The sequence below is a fragment of the Felis catus genome, chromosome A3 (genome assembly GCF_018350175.1).
Source record: "Felis catus isolate Fca126 chromosome A3, F.catus_Fca126_mat1.0, whole genome shotgun sequence".
Classification (NCBI taxonomy): domain Eukaryota; kingdom Metazoa; phylum Chordata; class Mammalia; order Carnivora; family Felidae; genus Felis; species Felis catus.
The window spans coordinates 2,226,833-2,251,969 of NC_058370.1; the positions used below are offsets into that span (position 1 = coordinate 2,226,833).

Consider the following 25,137-nt stretch of genomic DNA (forward strand, 5'->3'; position numbering starts at 1 on the left):
TAAGAACCCCATCTGTTAAGGGGACCTGAGCAGAGTGATATGGGGAGAGTCACAGAGTGTTCAAAGGGACTGAAGAAGTTAAGCAGGTAGATAGGAGGAGGAAAGGTGTCTCAAGCGCTGGGAACAGTGAAGGCAAAGACCCTAACATGGGAACAGCACATGTGACTAAGCTCCAGAGAGGCGGGTGGAACAGAGTGATGGCAAGAGCAGGGGGCAGAGTATGAGGTGAGTGGGAGCCGCTATGAAGACCACACTCTGCTTTGAGTTAAATGTGGACCCTCTGCATGACTGGAGCTGACCAGTGAGGTAACCTGGCTTGAGCTTTGGTAGGATCCCTCAGTCTGCCATGCTGGGCAAGGACCAGGGTCAGCAAACTTCAGCATGCCCACCACCATCTGATTTTGTAAAGTTTTATTGGAACTCAGCCACACCATTCATTTACATGTTTTCTGTGGGTGCTTCACACTCCAATGGCAGACCTGAGCAGCTGCAACAGAGTCTTATGGGCACCAAAGCTGAATATGTTTATTATGGGCCTTTGATGGGACAAGTCTGCTGATCTCTGGTATTGACCATGGGGATGAGTGTGGAGTCTGGGAGATCTGTCAGAAGATGATTTTATCCCTCATGCATAGCGTGCTAAGAACTGCTTTTTGGGGAGTGACCGCAGCAAAGTGGTAGAATAGGAAGCCCCTGATCCTTCTTTTCCTATGGTGACAATGACTTTACAACAGTACACAGATAAATCTCCTTTGAGAAAAATCCAAACACCAGTAGGGTAAGAGGTTCTTGCATCCCAGATGAGCCAAGAAGTACTACATCAAAAGTGGTAGGACAATTCATGGTATTTATTCTTCACAATCCTTCCCCTAGCACAGAGCGATGTGATGGAAAGAAAACTGCCAACTCCTGGGTTGGGAGGGAGAAGAAGAATGGCACGTAATTCAAGATTCTGAGTTTGGGGTGTATGTGTGGCCGAGAGAATGGTTTTTGTCTTCCCTGAATCTAAACGCTGACATGTATGGGAGCCAGGTTGGAAGGCACCGAGAAGAAAAGAGATCCCAAGGCAGTCTGGCACCAGAGAGGCTTAAGTGCTACAGACAGAATGTGGGGGGGGGGGGGCGCGTGCTGAGTAGAAATAGACAAACCTCAACTAGGAAATTACATATCGCAGCCCAGAGAAGATGCCCTCCCAGAAAAGGCTTGAGAGGCCTCCAGAATCTCTCTAGCAACCTACACTGGTGAAAGTCTTCTATGTACTAAACCAGATTGTAAAGACTGAGGAAGGTGTTTTTTTTCTCCAAATGCTGAAGTCCCAACGAATGATAACAAAATAAACAACAGAGGGAGGGAGGGAGAGAGAGAGAGAGAGAGAGAGAGAAATGTGGCCCAATAAAAGGAACAAGTTAAATCTCAGAAAATTAGCCTTAAAGAACTGAAAATATATAAATTACCAAACAATGCAAGAAAAAAAAACCCATTGTTATCAAAAATAGTCAACGAAGCAGAAGATAGCACAGAAGAACAACTAAATGGAAGCAGGAAAATGATGCGTGAGTAAAATGAAATATCAACAAAGAGACAAAAACAGGGAAGAAACAAACAGAAATTCTGGAGCTGAAGAATATGATAACCAAACTGGAAAATTCAATGGAGGAGTTCAGCATCAAACTTGAGAAGGACAGAAGAAAGAGTCAGTGAACTTAAAGACAGGGCATATTCAAAACTATCAACCAGGAGAATGGAAACAAAGCAGAATGCAGAAAAGTGAAGAAACCCAAAAAACTTGACACCATCAAGTGGACGATGACTTATGAGAGCCCCAGGAGGAGAAGCAAGAGGGAAAGCGGTTAGAGAGCTGATCTGAAGAGACAGTGGCTGAAAATTGTGAGGGGAGAAATGGACAGGCAAATTCAAGAAACTTAAAGAACTCCAACTAGGACGAATCCTGAAGACCCCTACACTGAGGCACATTGTAATCAAACTCAAAAGCCACAAAGAATCTTGAAAGTAGCAAGAGAAAAGTGACTTGTTGCCTACAAGGGAGCTCCCATAAGATTACCAGTGATTTCTCCGCAGAAACCTTGCAGACTGGAAGGGAGGGGTGTGATATATGCGAAGTGATAAAGGAAAGAACCTGCCAGTTTAATCAAGAAAACTGTTATCTGGCGAAACTGTCCTTCAAATATGAAGGAAAAACTAAGACTTTCTCAGACAAAATTAAGACTTTAGCAGATAAACAAAAGCTGAGGGAGTTCATCCCCACTGCAAGAAACACTAAAGGGAGTCTTTCCAATTAAAATAAAAAGATACAGTGATACAAATTCACACGAAAATACAAAACTACCTGGTAACGGTGCATGTATAGACAAATGAAAAAACCCACATACTGGAACGTAGGAGCACAATTCTAGCATATTATTAAAAAAAAACGAAAGCATACAAGGTAACTATAAATCTATGTCAATGGGCGTGCAATATTGAAAAGGGCAATTTGTGCCATGGTCACATAAATTGGGGGGTAGAGATGTAAAAGAGCTTTTATATGCGGCTGAACTGTTACACTCTTATCAGTTTAAATTAGATTGTTACAACTTTGTGTTGTTTTATGCAATTGAGATAGTAACCACAACGAAAACACCTATAGAATGAACCAACAGGCAAAGAAGGCGGCAATTTAAGCAGGCCACTACAAAAACTGGGCGCACGGGTGTCTCAGGTCCTATGTGAGTCTCCTAGGGACGGCATGCAGCTGGATTCTGGTGTTTTCTCTGGTTTTACTCACTCAGCCCATCTGTGTGTTCTCCCTGGGGAGTTCCCACCTGATGTGGCTACTGAAGGGGAAGGACTGATTAGCGCCACTTTGTGAACTGTTTTCTGAACACCTTGGAGCTTTTTTGTCTCTCCTTTCCTCCCTTGCTGCCTTCTTTTGTGTTTTCCTGATTTTTCTGTAGTGACACATCCTTAGCGAGGCCAAGAATAAAATGAGAAAAGACTCACATAACTAAAATTAGAAGTGGGAGGGGGCGTTACCACTCATGTCGCAGGATTGAAAAGGATAGTGAGAGAACATGGTGAACAGCAAAGCGGATTACCTGGAGGAAATGAGTGTCTTCCTAGAAACGGCCAACCTACCGAAGCTGAATCACGAAGAGATCTTACAAGGCTCCGAACCGACCCATGACTAGTAAGCAGAAATGTACTCAGGAGCGAGGCGGACCCCCGGCGCCGGCCCGAGGATCCCACTTGAACGCCGCCTTCTTCGAGCTGTTACTCTGACAGAGGAATGATCCCTCATTTCCCAGAGAAGGGCTGTGGGCACAGGTCTGTGCTCAGTCAGAAGGTATCACGTGATGCCAGCCTCCTCCAGGAGCCGGCTGCTGCCGACGGCCCTGTGCTGTCTGGACGCACGCGCAGCAGTGAGGGGAGATCAAGTTTAGTGTGCTCCTCTCAGGGACTAGGTCTCCAGGCTGCAAGATCCGTCCTTCCAGAACATTCCCTGCTCTGACACCACCAGGGCCACCTGCTGCTAAGAGAATGACGCGATGGCTGCCCTCACTCTGACCCCGGGTTCTGGCCAGCGTGGGGTACTTGCTGTCCCCTCCTGGCCTGCCCCCTTCAGCCCCTGAATTATAAGTGTTGGCTCAGACTCAGTTCCCCATGGAGCTCCAGGGAGTCTACATGTGTAGCTTCCTGCCTCTGCCCCCTCCCCCCCAGCCACCCTCTCCCTTGGTCGCACCCCATCTCCCCCCCTCCCCCTGCAGCCCTGCTCTCTGGCTCCCACCTTCTGCCATAGAGAGAGTTCTCACTTCCTGGGTTTCCAGCCAGCTCCCTATTGGCACCCATGGGCTCTGTCTGGTTCTTTCTGCTCCTGGAACTGGCCCCCTGCCTACGTCAGTCCTCCCTCCAGGCTGTTTTCCTGGACGTGGAATGCTTTTTGCTTTGCGAAAGCCTCCCCTTCCTTCTGGTCTCAAATTCAATGCTGCTTCCCGTGGGTGCCTCCCCAGGACGGTCACCCCTTCGTCACGCCCTCCTTGCACTAATTTTCCCTGGAGTTTGTCGAGTGGAGCCATTTGCTGAACAACCATCACAAGCTGCAGATTTGGGGAAAGGCAGGGAGCCACAGCAGAGTCCCGTACTGTGACCACCCCCTCCCCCCCCAGCACCAGCCCAGCAGCACAGGAAGACCCCACGTGGCCAACTGCTCTGATGGATTCTTCAGTGAGCAAGTGCTGGGTGCCAGGCAACGCCCTGGGGATAGGAGACACAGCACACCCTCTTGCGGAAGGAGGGGCCAACCGCAAACACACAGGGTCGTCTAAACCTTCAGATCGTGCTGGGCAACACGAGACAGAGCAGGCTGCCCCAGAGCAGGCTGGGGCAGGGGAGGGGGCACCCCCAGGACACAGCCCGGGGGCCCGGAGAGGACTCCAGCTTTTATCCTCAGCAGAGGGAGATGCCGTGGAACCCTGGTCAGAGCTGGGCTTTCCGAGCGGACACCCTGCCCCACCTGCTCTGATGCGCACAGATGTGGACACACGTCACGTGGGAGCAGGGCCACAGACGCGGCCGGGTGGAAAGGCAGAGGGGAACAGGGTCCCGGAAGGGCTGGGAGCAGGTCCGCTGAGTGTGTGAGTGTGGAAGGGTAAGTGAGGGACAGTCCCCCCAGAGCAGAAGGGCCGTGTCCCTGGGACTCTGGAGGACGCTGTCCAGGAGCACTTCTGTGTTCAGCAGGGGCAGGGCAGACCTCGACGTTGGGGCGTCACAGAGCCGTGACCGGCCTCATTCCTCAGACTGGGGCCTGGAGACCCTGAGACCCCCAGCCGTCAGGCCTCGGACAGGCTCAGCACACACGGATTTGTTTAAAATGCCACATTTTTAAAGACAAAATACCGGAGACGTATCCCAACAACGTGACAGGACACCATCCGGACGGCGGATGGCGTGTTAACCAGAGTCTGCCCCTGACTCCGGCCCACTGAGCGGAATGTGGAACACGCTTCCCCGGCCCCTCCCCCATATATTAACGTGAACAGAGTCCCTTAGGTAAACGGTGGAGGGGCCGCCCCGAGTCGGCGTGGGTCCGAACGACCGCGGCTGCTGACGCTGAGGAGCCTCTCCTCGGGGTGTGAGTGGAGGTCCCTCGTCCTTCTGCCTGCACCCTCCTGCCCCGGGTGCTGGAAGGCCTGTGGGAACCACCCGCACTCCCCTGCCCATGGGCCGCACCCCTCCTGCCATCACACACAAAGCCAACCTAAACCAGCCTGCAGGACACCCCGCTCGGGACCACCTTCTGGCCTCCATGTTCACCGTCATGTCTGCCCACGTCCTTGAACAGCGGCCGGCCTCCCCACTCCCCCCTAATCCCCCCACACCAGTGTCCCGCAGCAGCCAGATGACCACAGTCACCAAAACCATCAGATCACCAAATTAAGTGTGCTCAAAGCCCCCACGCCTGTGCCTCACCCCGCTGTCCTCTGTCCATGGAGCCCACCGAGCTCCCGCCCGCCCCACTGCACCTGCCTCTCCCCTGCCTGACGCCCGCGTTCTCAGCCCGCACGACCAGCTCTCCCACCTGTAGGAATGTCTGGCCTCCCCTTCAGGGAGCGCTGTTCACCCCACTGGCCGTCTCAGCTCCCGGGAGCCCTCGGTGCCGTGGACCGAAGTTCCTGTTCGTGGAGCTGGCTGGCCCGTGGCCCACTTCTCTCCCCCAAAGTTCTGGAGTCCCCAGGGCTGGAAGTTCTGTCTTTCCACTTGACCCCTGAATTCTTATGATCTAGCACTTGACCTGGCATCCCACAGACAGCTGTGAAAGAACAAAGTAAGTTCTGGATCATTCTGGTGGGCTCACCTCTGTTCCTGTACATTACCTACTGAATTACATACGCCGCAGGCATATTGTCACCAAGAGAAATTTCCCAGCAGCAAAAAAAGAATCTGAGAGTATCTACATTGGAAACAGTTCAACGAACAGGATGAAAGGAGGCCAGCTACATACGTCCCTTCCCCGAACATTTGAAAACTCAGATGAAGAAATCACTTTGGATTCTTAAATCCAACTTGAACCTCTTTGTTTTAACGTCCCTTGCTGCTTGGGCAGGAGGCTTTGTTCCTAAGACACGATTCGAGTCTTCTGTACGCCTCCCTGTGAGTACAGGTAACTCCAGGAAGCCTGTTCGGCAAAAGTTGATCGGAAATCAGAGATTACGTTTCCCTTTATGTTATGCACACATTTAAAGTCATGAAGGAAAATTCTAAGCAAATAAATCATGTTTTACAAATTACTAATACCCAAGGAACAGATTAAGATGTGCAATGAAATTACGTTCAAGTCTCAGACGTACCGGTACACACACATCTCTGATCTATTGTCAAACGCTCGAAATAAAACAATTATAGATGTTCGCGTATATTCATCTTCTCCTGTGTTTTCAGAGCCGAATGCCAAGAGTCTGCTCGGAGCCGCACAAAAGATAAAACAGGACGAGGTCTCAGCCCTCGGGGCGCACAATCAAAGTGAGACAGATAAAACAATTCAGACATGAAATACATCAGCTGAAAAGCCTGTTAAAATTTATGAGGTGCAAGGTTTTGTTGGCTTTTCCAGGGAAAGGCAGACCCGTGAGGGGAGCCGAATGATGGAAAGCCGCCGTGGACCAGGGTGATGCAGGGGAGGGCCTAGCGAGAGACGCCGGGCGCCTGGGGCCGTGGCAGAGAAAGGGCGCTGGGCCAGCGTGCGGGGCGGCCCGTGTCTGGAAGAGCAGGGACCCCAGGACAGAGCGGATGACTCAGTTTCCCCGTGGGGAACGCGCCTCGCTCAGATTTATACACAGAGGCACTTGTACCTGGAACTGGCCGCTCCACGCTGAGTTCACGCTCTCCGCTTTTCGTGTCCCCTCCGCGGGGCCTGAGTACAGGCTGGTGCTCCGCGTGGGTGCAAATGAACAGGGAAACAGCCTGCTGCCTGGCCCCTCAGCCTCACTCTCTGCCCAGACTCTGCTTCTGGAGTTCCCGATCGTGGGGCCTGAGACCAAGGCGGCCGTAGGAAGAGGTCTGTCCTCCTCCCAACGGGTCAGCGTTAACGAGTTTAGACCATCTCCGAGAGCCACCTAAAAGTCTGGAGTTTTCCCAGTTTCCTGGGTCAGCATCTCCCCCGACTGTGGCTGCAATTAATAGGAATGAAAGGCAGCACTTGCAGAACGGCCACGGCTCGCACGACGCGTGGCAAAGCGCTTCCCCGTGCGTGCCCCGGAAGGATGCCCGGCGCGTACCGCCGTGGACAAGCAAGTTCTGCGTGACAGCAGCACTTGGGTTTCTAAAATGGAAAACAAATCTGCACACTTTCACGTGTGTCTGTACCTGTACAGGAAAGCGAGCACACGAGACTGAAAACGCCGGCCGACTCCAGGAGCAATCGATCGCGGGTTGGGTGGGTGTGTGGCGGGGCTTGTGGGTTGCTCAACAATGAGAAATCACTCATGTGTTACTTGTGCAATTAAAAACGAATTTAAAACAATAAATATCAATGAAAGCAGCTGCTTTCTGCGGCTTAATCTTCCTTCAGAAAAGGCGCTGAGCACCAGGTGGGCGGTGAGGCTGGGTCTCCCACGCCGGGCCCTGCTGGCCGGGGGATCACAGAACCACCGCCCCCGCTGGCCCCCTCCCCCCCCCCCCCCCCCCCCCCCCCCCCCCGCTCTCTGCCAGCACTCACTTCTGACCAAGGGCTCGATGGGAAGACGGGAGCCCTCTTCCCACGTCTCAGAGTCAGTGTTATCTTGGTTAAACTGACTTGGAAATCAATACAAAACTCCAGCAGAGGAAGCACTGTGCCCAGCGGGGCAGGCCGTCCCCGGGCCTCTGCAGGCGGGGATGTGAGCAGGAATGAAAGGGGCAGAGTTAGGTGCACCTGCCGGGGCTCTGCCCGGTCGTTTGGTGCCCCCACTTCAGGCTGCCTGGCCTCCCTCACCTTCCTGGAGGATTGCTCACTCTGCCCTCGTCGGGGGACCTGCGTCCAGGTCTCCCCAGGGGCGCCTCTCCTCCCTGTCCCCCCCTCCGCTCTCTCCCAATCTCAGTCTTCCTTCAGCAATCAGATGAAGACCCCTGATGCCCAGAAGCTGAGAAGCCATGTCTACCTTCTCCAGTCCCCGTGGACACCCCTCCCTGCACCTCCTTCCTTGGTCGTGGGGCACGTGGAACGGAGGGAGAGTGGATTCTCCCTCCTGCACTCGAGTTCCTCGGGGATGCCTGCTTTGTCCACTCTTATCCCTAGGGTTATTAGCACACAGTAGGCACTCAGGTCTGCTCAACAAATAAACTAATTACCGCAGCACAGCAGATGATTTTAGAAGTAGTATTTAATCGCTTTGTGTGTTTCTTGTCTCCCATAACCTGGTGAGTTTCCCAGTGGTGGGGTGGTGGGGGACGGAACATGACCTGTGGTCCCAGGCAGCCTGGGTTCAGATTCCGGCGCTGCCACTCACTGGCTGGGCAACCCTGGAAAAGTCACTCCGACTTCCCATGCCCCTGGTTCCCTATCTCAGAAGGAAGATGCTTCATAGGGTTCATCTGTGAGCATCAAGCACATTCACGTGTGGGAAGGGCTTTGGATTGTGCCAAGGGACCCATCAGTTCTGAAGAGTGTTCGCTGTAGTCTTCATCACCATCAATGCCATCATCAACATCGGCATCGTCACCGTCTTCCTCATCACCATCATCACCATCACCAACATTATCACCATCATCACCATCACCATCATCACCATTATCATCATCAACATCTCTAATGTTCCACCAAGTTCCAGAAGGATCCCACAGTTGATCTTCAATAAAATCCTATTGAGTTGAATTTGACCAAACAATCAGAAAGACAAAACTTCCTCTGAATATGAAAACTGAAAATTAAGGAGGAAGCGATACCTAAGTAACGTACACTTTGCAAAATATAAATGACCTCGTATCAAAAAAGAAGCCGGCACCAAAACGAGACCCTGAAAAACAGAGGTGATTTGGCTGCTGGGTTTATCATTGAGACGACAGAGAAAGAAGAAGTGGAGGGAAGGCAAGGGCAAGGGGTCTTTCTGCAAGGCCAAAGGCGAGCCTGCTAAAGGCACTCAGACCCGCGATCTGGGCCTCAGCTGCCCCACACAGCATTGGCTCGGGCAGACGGTGTTTTCCAGCAGAATCATTTTGTTGGAATGTTTCAGAGCAGACCCGTGGCTGGGTTCCAGCCCTGCTGCTTACCACACCGGTCACCCTGGGCCAAGATTCCCGAGCTCCGGGCCGTTTTCCTTATCTGAGCCATGCAGGCAGAGCAGTGGAGGGAGCCCAGTGCCGGCACGTGACGAGCTCTCAGCACTGGGACGGCTGTCCGCAGGTGAGGGAGGGGACAGAGGGTGCTCAGAGGTGACCCCCCAGGGAGACACCATCACTCCTTCCAGGGAAGCTCCGGGCTCACTCAGTGTTCTTCTCACCAAATCTCACGGTGACCCAAGGGCAGGCGAGTGCGAGAGCCGGAGGCCGGGACATAGCACCTCTGTGCCATTTGCCTTGGGACGCGGGGCCGTCTGGGGGCACGGCGGCCTGTACGGGCTCTGGGTCACTGCTGCCACTGTCTTGGGGTTGTGTTCCCAAACCCATTCCCGCAGCCCCTGTCCCGATCCAAGAGGCCCACCTCTGCCCCCACACACATTCCCACAGGCATCTGTCTGGCTTAGCCCACGTTTCACTACTGTCTTAGTGAAAATCTACGAGTGCGTCTGTTCAAACGCAACACCTCACCACCTTCCCCTTACAGTGGCCAGGCCACGTGCTATCGCCGGAGACAGAACCACAGGTGACATAGGACCTGTCACTCCCCCCGAGTGGCCATTCTAGCAGGAGAAACAGACTATATCAATCTGCTAACAGGCCAGACAATTAGTGTGAGAAGAGCCTGGGACAAAATGGATGGTGTGACGGGGCCGGGGTAGGCCAGCGGGCATTCCAGCCTAGACCTGCAGGGTCTGGTGCAGCTTGGGTGCCCGGAGCCCAGGACAGAACATTCCAGGCCCCGGGAAGCCTAGCTAGAGGGCTGGCTGAAGCTGGACCATTTAGAGCCCTGACAAAGAGTTCACGGCTTTATACTGGGAGCACGGAGGACGCTGCTGGGAGGGCTGAAGCAGGGGCATGTTGTGAGCTGGTGCATATTTAAAAGGTCGCTCTATTATTCTGAAGGCCTCTGTGGTCATATGGTCATTCTGTGCTGCATGTGGGGCTGGGAAAACGAGGAGGGGGTGGACGCGTAAGGTGGGCATCACGGCAAGGAGGGGTCGGGCTACCGGGGAGGCAGAACCCCTCGAAAACCAATTCTCGTCTGCTCGTGTTGTTTGAGCGGAGGCTGTGGGTGCAGGCACCAGACCGGAAACGTGATGTGAGCATAAGGCCAGAGGGTTAGGCCTGTGGGAGGGAGCGGCCCTGCGTCAGGCGAACCGCCCTGATTTGGACAGTAAAGTGCCAGGAGGGTCCGGGGGTCCCTGGGGGGGCGGGTGTGGCCACGTTCCACTCGGGTATTTTTAAGGAGCCCCAGAGCGTGCAAGACAGAGCCTGTACATGGGCAGATGTTTAAAGAAAGGAAAGCGGATGCGAACAGCAGCCCCAGAGTTGATGCTGGCTGCAGGAAGGTTCTAGAATACGTCACTGGCCAGATGGGATGGCCCAGAATGGAGACGCGTTTGTTTGAAAAGAAAAATACTACACCATTCTACATACTTTTTGTTCCTGTGAGATGTTTCCACCGACCTCCCCAGAGTCCCTGGAGACCAGAGTCCCGCAGGTGTGTGGGTTGGAAGCTGCCGCGTTAACATAAATGTCATGGGAGAAGGTCTGCGCCCCCAAGTGACCCCCCGTACATGCAGACGTGCCCACAAGGGTCTTCCCCAGAGGGGCCTCAGCGTTTTTTTTTTTAAGTTTACGCATTTATTTTTAGATAGAGAGGGAGCACAGTGGGAGAGAGGCAGAGAGAGAGGGGGAGAGAGAACCCCGAGCAGGCTCCATACTGTCAGCACAGAGCCCGATGTGGGGCTCAAACCCACCAACCGTGAGATCACGACCCGAGTGGAAATCAGGAGTCTGACGCTTAACTGACTGAGCCACCCAGGCGCTCCTGGTCTCAGCTTTTCATCCTGAGATCAGGAAGGCCCACAGAAAGGTTATCAGAGGGATGGTAACGAGTCCAACATGATTCCCAAGGTAAGGAGTCACTGAAGCTCCATGTCTCCTGCCCCAAGCTCGTTCCCCTGTCCTGCCAGGGTGCCCACGGGCCCAGCCTCCCAGCAGATGTCCACGGTGCTGCTGAACCCTGGGCAGACGCTCTACAGGGCAGGGCGGGGCAGGAATGAGGTCCGGACGGGGCACCTGCTGACTACTGCCCTGGGAAAGCGGACGTGCCCTGTCCTGATTTTCCAGGGAACAGGTATCATTTGTCACATGAGAGGCACCCTTCCCTCTTTGCAGGGATTTTTTTTTTTTGCAGCAGGTGCGGTGGCCCACGCGCCCGTCACTCGGGTGCCACGCCTACTCATGAAGCGGTAATAACGCATGCAGGGTTTTTTTGTTTGTTTGTTTTTTTAATAGCATTTGCCTTGACTTCATACAGATTCCTTTCTTGCCGACATAAGAGTGCGTAAATCAAGGCCTTTACCCTGGGTCGTGTTCTAGCCCAAAAGGGTACGCTCCAGCAAATCAGCTTCTTTCTAGCTGATAACGCCGCCGCGAGCACAGAAATTGCGGGATGAACGTCAAGAGCACAGATGCTCATTTCGCAGTTTTCTTTATAATGAAAGTGCATGCAATTTAATTAGCCATTTTATTTTACCAAAAAAAAAAAAAAAAAAAAGTACATTTTGGCTCTAAGAGCTTCTGAAGGTCTCCTAACGAGGAGGGACGCTTGCATTCAGGACGAGCCGCCAGCCTCACACTCCAAGTTTCCACGCGAAGGCAGACGCCACCAGCTCGGCACCGAGGTCGGCAGCCCGGCCCGGCCGGCATCTCCGGGGGCCTGAGCTCTGCCTCGGGCGCCCCGGGGAGGAGGGTGTGGGGAGTAGGCCACACGCAGGGGACCTCGCACCTCTGGAAGGGTGGACCTTACCACGTGATCCGGGAGACAAGGGGAGGCAATGCCCGGTGCAGCTGGCCAGCCGTGGGTCCTCCCGGTGGGTCCGGTGGCCCGGGGCGGGGGTCCCGTAAGCATGAGCCTGAGGCCAGAAGGAGCGTGCTTTTCTCGTTTTGTGGCCTCACACCCCCTCTGGGAAGCCCCCACCCCCATTCTCAGGTGTGGGGTTTGAGCAGGAAAGACCCCCGTGTGGTTGGGCGGGGGGCTCAGACTGGTTCAGGGACCGGGCTCAGGCCTGGTCGGGGGATTCGGGGAAAGAGAAGCAGCTGCTGGAGGTGTCGTCCTGTCGTCCCCTGTGTGGGCGGGACCACCACCTGCCCGGGGACAGGTGTGTGGAACCCCAAACCGAGGACCGGAAACCCACTGTAACGGGGAGGGTGAGGGAGACCGTGTCTGGTGACATCACCTATTGTGCACGGACCTTGGGTTTGGTCTTGTGTCCCTCACACCGCAGACTTCCAGCTGCACGGCAAGTGCGAGCAGGGTGTGCGGCGAGAGGGGTCCCCGCAGGACCCTGGGACGGCCGGCACCGCCTCCTCGGGTCCTGGGCTGTGGTGGCAGGTCCAGAGCCACAGAAACGTCCCACCCTCGATGGGCTACCGTTGGCTCACTGCGCAAAGTTCAACCAGTGGGAAGCGCGCACGTCCCCGGGCAGTTTGCATGAATTTACAGGGAGAGCCCGCGGCTACACCCGGTGCGCTCTCAGAATGCTGTAGCACAGAGAGCGACTCACAAAGCCCAGCCTCAGATCACGTAGAAAACCCGGATCTGTTCGCTTTCGCGCAGCGCCCACATTCACCCCGCCCGGACCGGCGCCCGGGACAGTGGGGACACAGTGTCTGTCTGGGGACGGGACCTCGGTCCTCCCCTGCGTGGGGTGTTCCATGTGGGGCGTCAGACTGGGCGTCGCTGGGCGGAGGGGCCGGGATGCGGAGGGAGGACCGGGGTCGCCGGGCTGGACAGGACGCCCCACGGTCCAGAGGGGCCCGTGCAGGGGGAGGCCGTGGGAGCACAAGAGCCGGCAGGGAGAGAGGCTGGAGGGAGGAAGGGAAATTACAGGGGAGGAGACGGGAGAGGAAGGAGGGCCTGCTTTGCAGGCTCCCAGCTTCGCCTCAGGCTAGCTTGCTGCTAAGATGATACAGGGAGGGAAGACAGTGATCAGAAATGTTAATTATGTCAGGACGCAGGCCTCCTCTAGAGCAACTTCTCCTTCTCCCGGGGGCCGCCCAGAGCCACCACCGGGAAGGTTTAATCAACCACGGTGGGCGCCTCCTCCCACCCACGTTGTAGGCTTCCCGAACCCGCTAGAACAATAGAACAATAGGCTGCTTTTTGGAAGGCCGCCTGCCGATTCTGTCCGCCCTCCCTGGGGACCCAGACCCCAGGCCCGTGGCTGCGTCCTAGGAGGCGAGAGTCCTCTCAGCTCCTGTAGACGACGGTAAAGTATTTTCCCGGCACAGGTCCGTCCACACCCAGGACACGGGTGTGGACGGCACAGGTAATGGTGTGCACCTGCTTCTCACGGCATCCACTGCATTTTCCGTGATGACTTTTAATTTCCTACCTCACTTTATGGCTCTTGCAATGATGTCCTTGTCTGGCATTAAAAGTAAATACACCTCAGGGTGCCTGGGTGGCTCAGTCGGTTAAGCGTCCGACTTCAGCTCAGGTCATGATCTCACGGTGCGTGGGTTCGAGCCCCGCGTCGGGCTCTGTGCGGACAGCTCGGAGCCTGGAGCCTGCTTTGGATTCTGTGTCTCCCTCTCCCTCTGCCTCTCCCCTGCTCACACTCTGTCTCCGTCTCAAAATAAATAAACATTAACAAAAAAAATACACCTCCCAAGACCTAGAGTCCCCAGGCTTAACGAAGTTCATTGTGGATGCACACTTTCAAGCTTCCAGAGGGAGTGCTGAGGGGCACCCTTGCTTCTACAGAGAAGTGGGTCCCCTCCGCACAAGCCGTCCTGTGCAGCCGGTCCTGGGGAGGCCCATGGCCAGCGGGGTTCTCCTGGGTGCCGATGCTGGCTGCACTCCCCCGGCAGGGACGGATTAGTGATGCCTGCCTCAGGTGGGGGCTGGGGAGACGGCTTCCCCACTCGCAGCTCTGTCCAGGAGCCCGGCTGGTCCGCAGGAAGTAGGGAAGCCCAGAATGGGGGATTATGGTGGATGGCTGATGCGTTCTGGGCTCAGTACTGTCAGCACCGAGGGGTTCTTTATTCTCTCCCGACCCTGACCTGCCAGCTATGAACACTATCAGCCAGAAGAAGGACTGGGGTGGACAGAGTTAACACCACGGGCACACGACCCAGTGAGGACGAATCTGAGGCACTGTCTTGTGGGAAGAAGCTGTGCTCTATGCCCACATACACACACAAAATAAAAGCCAAAGTAAAACCCACACCGAGGAGCCCAGCTCCCTGCGCAGCTTTGGTAGAGAGCCCGCACCCACCCGCCCTGGGCTGGGACCCACCAATCCTGGGGGTCCGCCTTTTATCTTGTCTCCCACTGTCGCTTCTCCTTCTGCCCTCCCTCCCTTTCCAGTCCTGACGGTGCTCCTAACACGGGCACCAATTCTCAGAGCCAAAACCCCTCACCAGAAGGGCGGGTCGCCCAGGGGTGGTGGCCCCCACCTGTCCTCCCAGCCCTGCCCCACGCCACCCCCCCACCCCTGCCCCACCTCTTTGCGGGAGTAAATCCCATTCCTTCCTGAGATCTCAGGTCAGGAGCCCCCAGGGACGCGTGTACCAGTCTCCCGTTGGGGTCACTTCCTTTACCATATGCTCTACGGGAATCAGCAAACGCTTCCTGTAAAGGGCCAGACCGTACAGCGGGGCACGCGGTCACTATGGCAATCGCTCCACTGTTGTCCTGTGAAGGCAGCTTAGCCAATGAGACCTGCACAAAACAGGCAGAGGAGCGTGATGTGCAGACCCCCTGCTCTGTAAAATCCATGGGGCTCTCTTCCTTCATTCCAACATCTTATTAATGGCACAGTCTCTCACAAACAGATTTAAACTCCATGAGAACAAATTCATGTCTTTCTACCACCATTACAGTCCATCTGATAAATGCTGGTGCCATGTGGCCCTGAGCCTGGCACTAGAGCAGTGTGCAACCCAGAAGCATGTATCCTGGTTAACACTACCAGGGAAAACCTTTCTCCTTCGTCCTCTACTTAAAACTTGGGGATATGTAGCCTTGAATTGATCACTGCCAGCTTGCTTCCATGAGGGGAGAGCCTGACTGAAAGGAGCCAACCTGGAGGTGGGGGACATAATCATGAGGACCGCTTCAGCCCCTGGATCAAGCCGTACCTGAAGCCGTCCCCAGGATTTCTCTGTTATACTTAAGATTTTGTGCCAGCCATTTGAGTTGAGTGTGGCCACTTGAAATGGAAAGAGCCCTAAATGAAGAACTTGATGAGTAAAACACAGATCTCTGACCCCACTTCAATGCTTTTCCAGTGCCTCATTTTTTAACTTGTAGAACTCTCCATGAGCTCATTATTACGTTACAAGCCGCGAAGGTTGTCCCTACTCTATCCTGAGAAGATCTTTGCCCAACAAACTCTCCGCCATGTTAGTTTATCCCTCGCTGGAAGGCTGCCCAGGGCGTTTAACTAGCTACTGTTCGGGCATATGGCAGTTGACGCATCTATAAGAATCCTGGACTTGGTCCAAGGCCTTTATGGGTGAGGCCAGAGCCCACAGAGAAGAGCATACAATCTAGTTCTAGAACAGGGATGTGAATACACCCCTCCAGGGAACAGCTGGGCTTTCATTCACAGATTCCTGGCCCCGGGAAAAATGAATGAGACTTTCTCACCTGACCAGAATTTACCGCTTCTCTTGTCTGGTTCAATGACTGGAGCTCTCGGAAATGCTTTTTTTTGTTTTTTCACTTAAACTGAAAATTATTTTTCTCTCTAATTAAATAAGATGCACAGATTTCGGTGGCATTCTCAACTGGGAAGAAAGGCAGGAGAAGGGAAGGAGGGGGCGGTGGGGCCAGGCTGAACGCGACAGCGTGAACTGTGTATAAAATTTATCTCCCGGCAGCGATTTACCGGCTGTGGCTGCCGCTCCCGATGTGCTCCGTGGTTTCCCCCATTACATTAAAATACCTCCATCCATTTTCATTTCATTTGCTCCTCGGGGCTCACGCGCCTTCTCCCCAGCACATCCTCGCGTGCAGAAAGGCAGGCACACGCGTTTGCCGACTCAGAGGGTGAGCGCACAAGATCCCCACTGAAAATATTGACCTTGGCGTGGTTACAAGTGAGGAGATGCTCTTTTGAATCTACCGTGTGGGCTGGGCTCCTGCCACGAGGAGCAGGGAAGGCACCTTCGCGGCCGCTGCCAGGGCTCCGAGCCCGCGGGCGGCTGGCACGGGGCACCGGGCTGGTGAGAGGCGGATCCTGGAGCGCGGGCCCAGGGCGGTGGTGCTAACGGGCTGCGGGTCCAGCTGTAGCCGGCCGGCTCCCCGGGCCCCCTGACCCGTCAGGAGCTGCGGCAATTAAAGCCACGCCTGCTGCTTCTGCAGAGCGAGGGCGAGGCGGGGAGGCGGGCAGAGCAGCCGCGGGGAGGGGACGGGCTCCTGGCAGTGCGCGAGATGCTATCGGCACACAGCCTTCCCTCCCATCTGTGCGGGATGTGAGTTCCCCGAGATTGTGTCTGTGTGCAGTTTACCTACGTGCACAGCCGTGGTTGTGCTGTGAGGGGGCCTCTGCCTTACGAGGGCCCGGAACACACAGGCGGCTGCCGCTCCCCCTTTGCTAGTAACACAGGAATCGCGCTAACGGCAGCGAACGAACGTGGGGCGTGCGGAGGGCTGGCTCCCGGCTGCCGGCTGCCGACTTGGGCTCATGCCGCTCAGCGAACACCAGCGGCCGGGGGGCCCCTTGAACGGTGCGCGCCAGAGGCTCCCTGCCTGGCCGTGGGGGTGCTCACCGCTGCTCACAGCGCCCGGGGCCCCACCCACCTGGCTCCGCATCTGTGATACGAGGGCCTGCGGGGTCGGGCTCGCATCCCGAGGACCCCTCGAGTGTGCCCACACGCTCGCCAGACCGAAGCCCCGGCCCTCCTCAGTGGTGTCGGGTCCAGCAGCAGCGATGATCTTCCTCTCCCAGAAGTGCCACGCCAGGGGACATGTCTTTGCACAGGGGTCTCCAGATGCTCAAACTGTTTTTGGTTTCTGAAAGGAGCCAATCCCAAGGCAAATGGCAAAATGAGTCACGAGCACCGCCTGGGGCCAGGGGCTGCAGCGACGGGGACTTTTCACCCCTCCTCTGGGAGGCTAACGGGTGACGCTCCGTGGGCTCCTCTCTGGTGGTTTCTTGCTTCCCGGGGCCCAGGGCTCAGCTGGAACCAGAAACCCTCCCCTGGACCAGCTCACTCTCCCTGATTCTGCACAACGTCAGGACCCGCAAAGGGCTCCCCCAGCGTGCTGTCTGCCCTGCCTGCCGACCTTCCTTCTTCCTCGGGGCTCTTTAGAAGGTGGTACCCCAGGCAGCGGCCCTCCATCCTCACCGTGTTTAACTGCATGGGACTGTTGTGCTAACCGACGCGCACTGGTCTTCTAGCACCTTCTCACTGTGCAAAACTGGAACTCGGTGTCCACCGGGCACTCCCATCCCACCTCCCAGGGACTGGCACCCCGTCTATTCTCTATCGCTGTGGTTTGGGCTCCTCCGGGGACCTCGGACGAGTGGAATCACACGGTATTTGTCCTTCGATGTCTGGCTTATCTCGCTGAGCATAACATGAGCAAGGTTCACGTGTGTCGCAGCCCCTATCAGAATCCCCTAACTTTTTAAGGCCGGGTAATACCACGTCGCGTGAAAACACCACACTTGGTCGATCTACTCGGTGGCCGACGGAGGAGCACTGTCCATTTCTCTGCGAGGGATTTTCACCAGACCCACCCTTCTGGTTCACACGTGGTTTAGGCTCGATCTTCCCCGAGCTCCCGTTCGTGTCATGCACAGAAATGACTGCTCTTGGCTGTGTGATGCGGACGAGGGACATACGCAGCCTTTACAGCTAAGAGCTGCCCCCCCCCCCCCAGGCATCGTGAGTGAGAGGGGAGGGGCAGCACCCGCCAGGAACCGGCCTTGAGCGGATGGATGCTTCCAACGGAGGCGGGCAGGACCTGGGGAGCCTCCTGCCCAGGGAGTGGGGGACAGGCTCACTCGGCCGCCCCTTCCGCCACAGCCCTCAGGCCGGGTCAGCGGCACCCATCCAGCCCAGGTGCCCATTCCCAGGTGTGCCCCGGAGGTGAGCCAGGTGCCCGCTCCCAGGTACCTGCTCACTCATTCCCACGACAGCAATGCTAACACACGCTCCCATCTGAGAGGCTCAGCGTTACTCCACGTGGAGGAAACCCGCAGATTTACCACTGCCCGCCGTCCCCTTTACCTCTGGGAACTTGACTGTTTAATTCCAGGAGGGGCACTGCGTCTGCCCTGGGCCTGCCTTCGATGCCTTTCTGGATCGCTCCGAAGGTCTCAAAGGTGAGTGTGCTTGCAGGGGGCTGCACACGGAAGGACGTGCGCTGTGCTCAACGGGCCTAAGGGGTGAAGAGTCCCCAGACTGTGTGCACATTTGGAACCTCAGAACGTGACTGGGGTAAGGGTCTTTGCAGAGGGACTTGAACCAAGGATCTCAGGACGAGGTTGCCTGGATCAGAAAGGCCCTAAACCCAACGTCCGGAAAGTGGAGATCTGGAGACAGACATGGGCGCCCTCCTCCGAGGCCACTGGGGACAGGTGGCCACGCAAGGTGGGGGAATGGGACGCAGAAGTCGGGGGCAGAAGGAACGTCACCTTGGGCAGGTAGGGGGGCTGTGGAAAGAGCTGAGCTCGGTCCCCAGCAGGTCGGGCTGCATGCAGGACCCGCATCGTCTTGACAGGTGCTGAACCTGCCTGGCTTCAGCTTCACATCTGCCCGATGCTACGGCTGCAAAGTGCCTTAGACGGAGGTCATTATGGGGCAAGAGCACACGATTCCATGGCGCCGGGTTGCCTGGGACACAGCTGGGGCTCGGCTAGTGCACTGCCATCGCTCCCCGAAGGAGGGGGCTTCAGGAAGCACTGCATTTGCACTCAGGCGGGGGCGGCCTGGGCTGGGAACCACGGACATCCAGGTTCGTGGCAGCGAGACCGGGCCACGGTTACTCGACCCGTCAGGGCAGGGAGAGGACCTGTTTCGCGGGACGGATGTGAGGATGGAGTGTGGTGGCGCCCCTAAGGCCCCAGAGCAGACCCTCCGGCCTGCCCCGCTGTGCCCGAAACGCAGAGAGCAACCAGGAGCGGATGTGTCCTAAGCGCTGACGGCAAGATCCGGGACAAGGCAGGGAGAGGCAGGAGGTACCGGCTGGAGCCTGGAATCTGCAGACTTGCCCCCTGTGGCCTTCCGCGCCCACGGGGACCCCCTTCCTACAGCGTGCCAAGGAACCGAAAGCTGACCCGTAACTCCACAAGCGTCTGCGTTTTGAATACGGCTGCTTCCCTGGAAGGAGCAAGGGGGCGTCGGGGGTAAAAACAGCTCCACGAGGCCACTAGACAGTGCCAGCCTTGGGTGCCCACAAGGTCACGCCCAGATGTCGCAGGTCAGGAGAGGCTGTGCCTGGGGCAAGGGAGGCACGGCTCTCACCAAAGCAGACTGGGCCTGGCCACCCCAGGGAAGGCATCTCCGCTCGGAGCCGAGATGCCCACGCGTGGAGTTACGGCATCGGGCCACGGGGATTCGGCGACTGGGGTCCTGCCGGGAGAGTGCTATCTCGTCAGAGCCTGCATCGGCCACTGTGTGATAACTCGCTCTGCCGCAATTTACATACAAAGACAGCTTATTTAACTTTTTAAATTAAAGCTTAAAAGCCCTTAATTAAAATAATAAATCACGGAACCATTCCCATGGCAAGGTGGGAGTAGCTGGGTGGATTCTAGATTCCTCTCATCAACCACGCAAGGTCTGGATCGCAGCATCATGTGGCCACTCTCCCCGCCCTGCAGCCTGGACCCCGAGTGCTGATCCGAGCTCAGGTCCCGCCGGGATGCCCCTGCTACACAGGGCGCACGTGGCCGGCTCCCCTCTGCCCCTCCGGGTTTCTCGGACAGCCACTGTCCTGATAGTCAAGAAGCCCCAGGACACTGCCCACGGCCAGGCACACCCAGTCTCTCTCCCCCGGCAGCCGGTGGGCCAGCACCTCGGGAGACGGCATTGCCACCACCCTGGTCCCGGCCACTTGCCAGAAAGAGGGAGCTTCAGCAGCCAGAACCCGGAGAAGGGCTGATTCTGGAGCACGGGGAAGGCAGGGTAAGCGTTTGTGGGGTTCTGTGTGTCTGCCCCTCTCTGCCCGCCCACGTGATGGGAGCAGGATCCACACAGGGCGGGCTGCAAACTCTGAAGCACGATTCACCTCTGCTGTCCTCGTGGCAGAGACGATGAGGACAGTCTGCTGTGCTCCAAGACCATTTTGTTTGTAAGAACAGACAGCAGGGCAGGTCTGGCTCCCGGGCCGCAGCCAGTGGGCAGAGCCCGTCAGGATAAGGTGCACCTGCCCACCATTCGGTTTCGTGGGAAACACCCAAGGAACGGACCCCCTTCCGCAATTCTGCTGCACACAGGACACGGGGGGATGGGGGTGTGTGTGGGCACCGGAGCCTGGAGCTCTGGGTTTGCACCCCTCTAGCTGTGTGGCCCGGGGCAATTGCACACCTGAGCTGTGACTTAGCTTCTCGGCTGTAAGATGTGGGGCTGCGGAGGGGACCCCAGCGGGCTAAGCCCAGGGGAGCGCTTAGCATAGCTTCAGCTCAATCCCCACCGTACAGGAGTGGTTTACGTACCGTCTCCGGGTCCTTCGCTCTGGTGTCACAGTACACACGGGGGATCAGGATGGGAAGGGAATTGGTACGATTCCCCATAGGTACTGTGACACCAGAGACAGAGAATTATTCGCTGATGAGTCCGAACGCACCCAGGGTCTCAGGGCAGAGGAACAACTGTGTCTGGAAGCAAAGGACAGTATGAGTCTTGAAATGCTCGGATACTTCCAGCGACTAACCCCTCGGGGATCTGGGGAAGGGGATGGACAAGTGCCCACAAGTCCCACGGTCCCACAGGTGGCTGGCCTTGCCGTCCCCACCTTCCAAACCAGAAAGTTAAAGCACAGAAGCAGTAGGACCGGCTAGCCAGGGGTGGGCAGCAGCGTGGACCCAGGCAGCGGGGGCCACCCCTTCTGGACGGACGACATCTAGAAACATCCACGGAACAACTTTTACTACAACGGTTACATGCACTTACACATTTAAAAAAATGCCTGCATTGATTAAGCGTTGCTCCCAAAATACTGTATTTTTTTAAAAAAGGCACCCGCTCTTAAAATTTTGTTTTTAGGGGGCGCCTGGGTGGCGCAGTCGGTTAAGCGTCCGACTTCAGCCAGGTCACGATCTCGCGGTCCGTGAGTTCGAGCCCCGCGTCAGGCTCTGGGCTGATGGCTCAGGGCCTGGAGCCTGTTTCCGATGCTGTGTCTCCCTCTCTCTCTGCCCCTCCCCCGTTCATGCTCTGTCTCTCTCTGTCCCAAAAATAAATAAGCGTTGAAAAAAAAAATTAAAATTTTGTTTTTAGTTTACTTATTTTGAGAGAAAGACAGAGAGAGCGAGTGGGGGAGGGGTAGAGAGAAACAGAGAGAGAATCCCAAGCAGGCTCTGCACTGTCGCCGGGGAGCCCAGGACGGGGCTCAAACCTACAAATTACAAGATCATGACCTGAGCCAAAACCAAGAGTCGATGCCTAACCGACTGAGTCCCCCCCCAGGCGCCTCAGGCACCTGTCCTTTAAACCTGTTATCCCAGACTTGGAAAAGCACCCAGGGGAGAAGGGGCCCTGTCTGCTGTGTGGATGCCCGTGGGCTCCCAGGCTGCAGCCACATGGAGGTCTTCTGCCGTCTGGGTGATGGGGTCACAAGCACACGGTGTGTGGGGCCGGGCACCTCTTCCCTCAGGCACCGCCGGGGGCTCGGCTGCCAACAGGTGACGGCAGTGCAGGTGAGTCAGGCTGGGAAGCCAGTCAGAAGACGCCACCAGACGACAGGTGCGCTGGTTCAGATGTGCGGGCCCGAGGGTCTCTCCCGGGCGGGCCAGCGTCTGCCCACCAGCACTGCTCTGGCAGGCGGGAGGATCCCGGGAGGCCAGCTACGCCGCCCACGCACGGCACGGATGACTACGGGGATCCTTAACTGTCCCGTGGGACAGCGACCACACCCCCTCCCCCCTCACACATGCTCCCTCGTGCCGGTGACACACAGGGGTCCTCCCTCCTCTCAGCTCAGGCTGTCAGCGTCCCAGCGCACAACCATGTTTTGTTTCCCTCTTTCCAGGCTGCCCAACAGGGAGAAGAGGATTTAATCTTTAAAGCCACTTAGCACAGCTGGTGACTCATCAGTGAGGGGACTTGAGGCTGGGCCAGCTGGCAGCTGACACACCCATCCAGGCTGCGGCCACCCCCTCCGCGGGTCCCCCCGCCCCGTCCCCACGCACCCCCGCCCTCTTCATGGGGACTCCCGTCCTCTCCACGGGTCCCCCACCCCGTCCACAGGGACCCCCACCCTCTCCACTGGGACCATCACCTTCTCCACAGGGGTCTCCGCTCCCCCCATGGGGACCCCCACCTTCTCCACGGGGACTGCTGCCTTCTTCCCCGCCCCCGTGGGGACCCTCCCACCCCCTTCATGGGGATCCCTGCCAGCAGGAGACCCTAGAGGTTAGAGGACCGCTGCTGTGTGTGTGACAGGGAACCTCTATGGGGTGCAGGTCAGTATGAGTTTGTCTAACCACCTTTACATAGTCAATACTGACTCCAGCTTTCTTCATGGTGGTCTTCCTTCTTTGTGCCTCAGTTTCCTCATTTGTGAAAGGGGAACAGTAATAGTATCTGCCTCCCAGGTGAGGTGAGGATTTGATGAGTTAATGCCACTTGTAGAATCATGAAAGACATTCAGTGCCGGCTGGCAATGACCTTTCATTATGAGGGAGTGTTGACACCTGGTGAGGGAAGCGGGAGGGGGGGTGTGACTCTGGTCCTGTGGCCATGGCACGCTCAGGGCTCCCCAGCGCACAAACGACGCAGGACCTTCATTCACTTGGCACACGTTCACGGACCACCTACCACACTGTGCACGGCACGGAGGGTGGAACAGACCAATCCCGGGGTTACAGCAATGAGGCCTCAGGGGACGGTCGTCCGGTCACAGAGCATACAGTGCCGGCTTCTGTGCCTTCGGCCTCAGAGCAAGAGGGAGGGTCTAAGGGGGAATCTGATTCCCACACTCTGTCCCCCCCCAGGGCCCTGTTTGCACTGAAAGTGGGTACGGGGAACAGAAATCGGGCTTCGGGAGCAAGGCATGGCCAGTGTGACCATATCTGAGAGATGGTCCTGGATTCGAGTCAACTCTTCTCAGGGACACGATTCCTGGCGGGAGTTACTGAGCATCCCTGTGAATCCTGGACACCGCGGAGAACCGGGTAATCTTACGCCAAAAACCACCACCAGCTAGACGGAGTGAGAGAGATTCCGTTTCGTTATTAGCCGATCATCACAGGTGGCCTGAGTATGCTATTACCACACTGGTAAAATTCTGTTCCGAATTTCACAAAAACCAAAATTCCAACCTGGAAACATAACTGTTCTCATCGAACCGGCAATTTCCGAACAAGCCCCGACCCACTCCAAGAGCCACTTTATGGTCACGGCTTGAAATCTGGTTGGAATTACCTTGATAATAATACAGCCATTCGTTTAGCAATGGTGCACCACGCAGCTAATGGATCTCGGAGGCCTAATTTCTAGAATCCGGTGCCGCACCGTTATCGTACGGCGGGAATTAGCGACGCTTCGCCAGAACGGAACGGCCCGAGTTTGTCTCTGCGTGATTAAAACACAGGTAGTCGCGCATTAGTGTTGTTAACAAGACCGTCCATTCCAGCCGGGTGATCCGTCCAGGAAGGGCAATCCCCAAGAGCTCAGCGCTTCCCGCTACCTGGAAATCCACGCGTGTCCAGACGTGGGGAGGCTCGATCTGGAATAAGTCTCTACGTGGCGGCTGTCTGGCCCACGAATCCCCGCGAATGTGCCCTCTCCTGTGCTCCTGTGAGCTGTCGAGAAGCTCACCTCCAGCACCGAGCCGAAGTCTAGCGTAAGCAGGGCGCGGTCGCGGAGCACGTGAGCCTTGCGTGACCCAGGGCCGTCGTGCTGAAGTCACACAGGACTAAGGGGCTCGTATTCCAAACGTGGAACGGTAGCCCTTGAGCTGCATCAGACCGCCGCCCGGCCTGGGGGAAGGGGTCACGCCCACTTGCGAGCTGCTGTCCCCGGCTGCCTCTGTGCCACAGGCCTGAAGTGCTTCCTGTCCGGCCCCTTTCAGAAAACATGCCTCGTCCCCTGTCTCAGACCGCAGACCCCCCCCCCCCCCCCCCCCCCCCCCCCCAGGGAGAGCTGCCTGGTGAAGGCAGAGCCAGGAAGGAAGGAGGGAAGGGCCTTCGCCGGCCCATCCGCTTGCCCTGTGAAGGCACAACTGTGACTTTTACGGATATTAGCTCACGGAGGGTGTCCGCTCACCCGTGAACACGACACCCAGAGACAGCCAACAGGAAGGTTGAGATTTGATAAAAATTCTCACCAACTCATCAAAGGACGACCTTACATTTGGAAAGACCCAGAAATAAGTTTCGATTAATGGAAAATCAGTTTCCAGTGACATTTCTGTTCATCAGGCCCCAAATTGAGGCAGAGGGCATGAGGAGGGTGTGGCTGCCTGGTCGGGCCGGCCGCGACTCCCCCCCCCCCCCGCCCCCGCACCGCTGCTCCGCGTCTGTGACCCCCGGCCGGCCGCGTGGAGCCACCACCCACCGTCCCGGGGCCGACGCACCCGAGGCGCGTGCAACCACGAAGACCGGTGCTCTGATGGGCAAGCTGCAGACTGCTTGCTCTCAG

General features: G+C 56.5%; 1 protein-coding gene and 1 long non-coding RNA gene across 6 annotated transcripts in view; both read right to left on the minus strand.

Annotated features, from left to right (window-relative positions):
- Positions 1–25,137, minus strand: part of CDH4 (cadherin 4) — a 539,030-nt gene that overhangs the window by 269,053 nt on the left and 244,840 nt on the right. The window lies entirely within an intron of this gene.
- On the minus strand, positions 17,349–24,603 carry LOC123384243. 3 transcript variants are annotated; one of them, XR_006594991.1, is made up of 4 exons: positions 24,185–24,603; positions 23,920–24,069; positions 23,004–23,697; positions 17,349–21,400 (listed from the first exon to the last, which is right to left on the minus strand). It is a non-coding gene; the product is annotated as an uncharacterized LOC123384243 (long non-coding RNA). The 3 variants fall into 3 exon arrangements; XR_006594990.1 differs by having other exon boundaries at positions 17,349–21,155; positions 21,293–21,400; positions 23,004–24,069; XR_006594989.1 differs by having other exon boundaries at positions 23,004–24,069.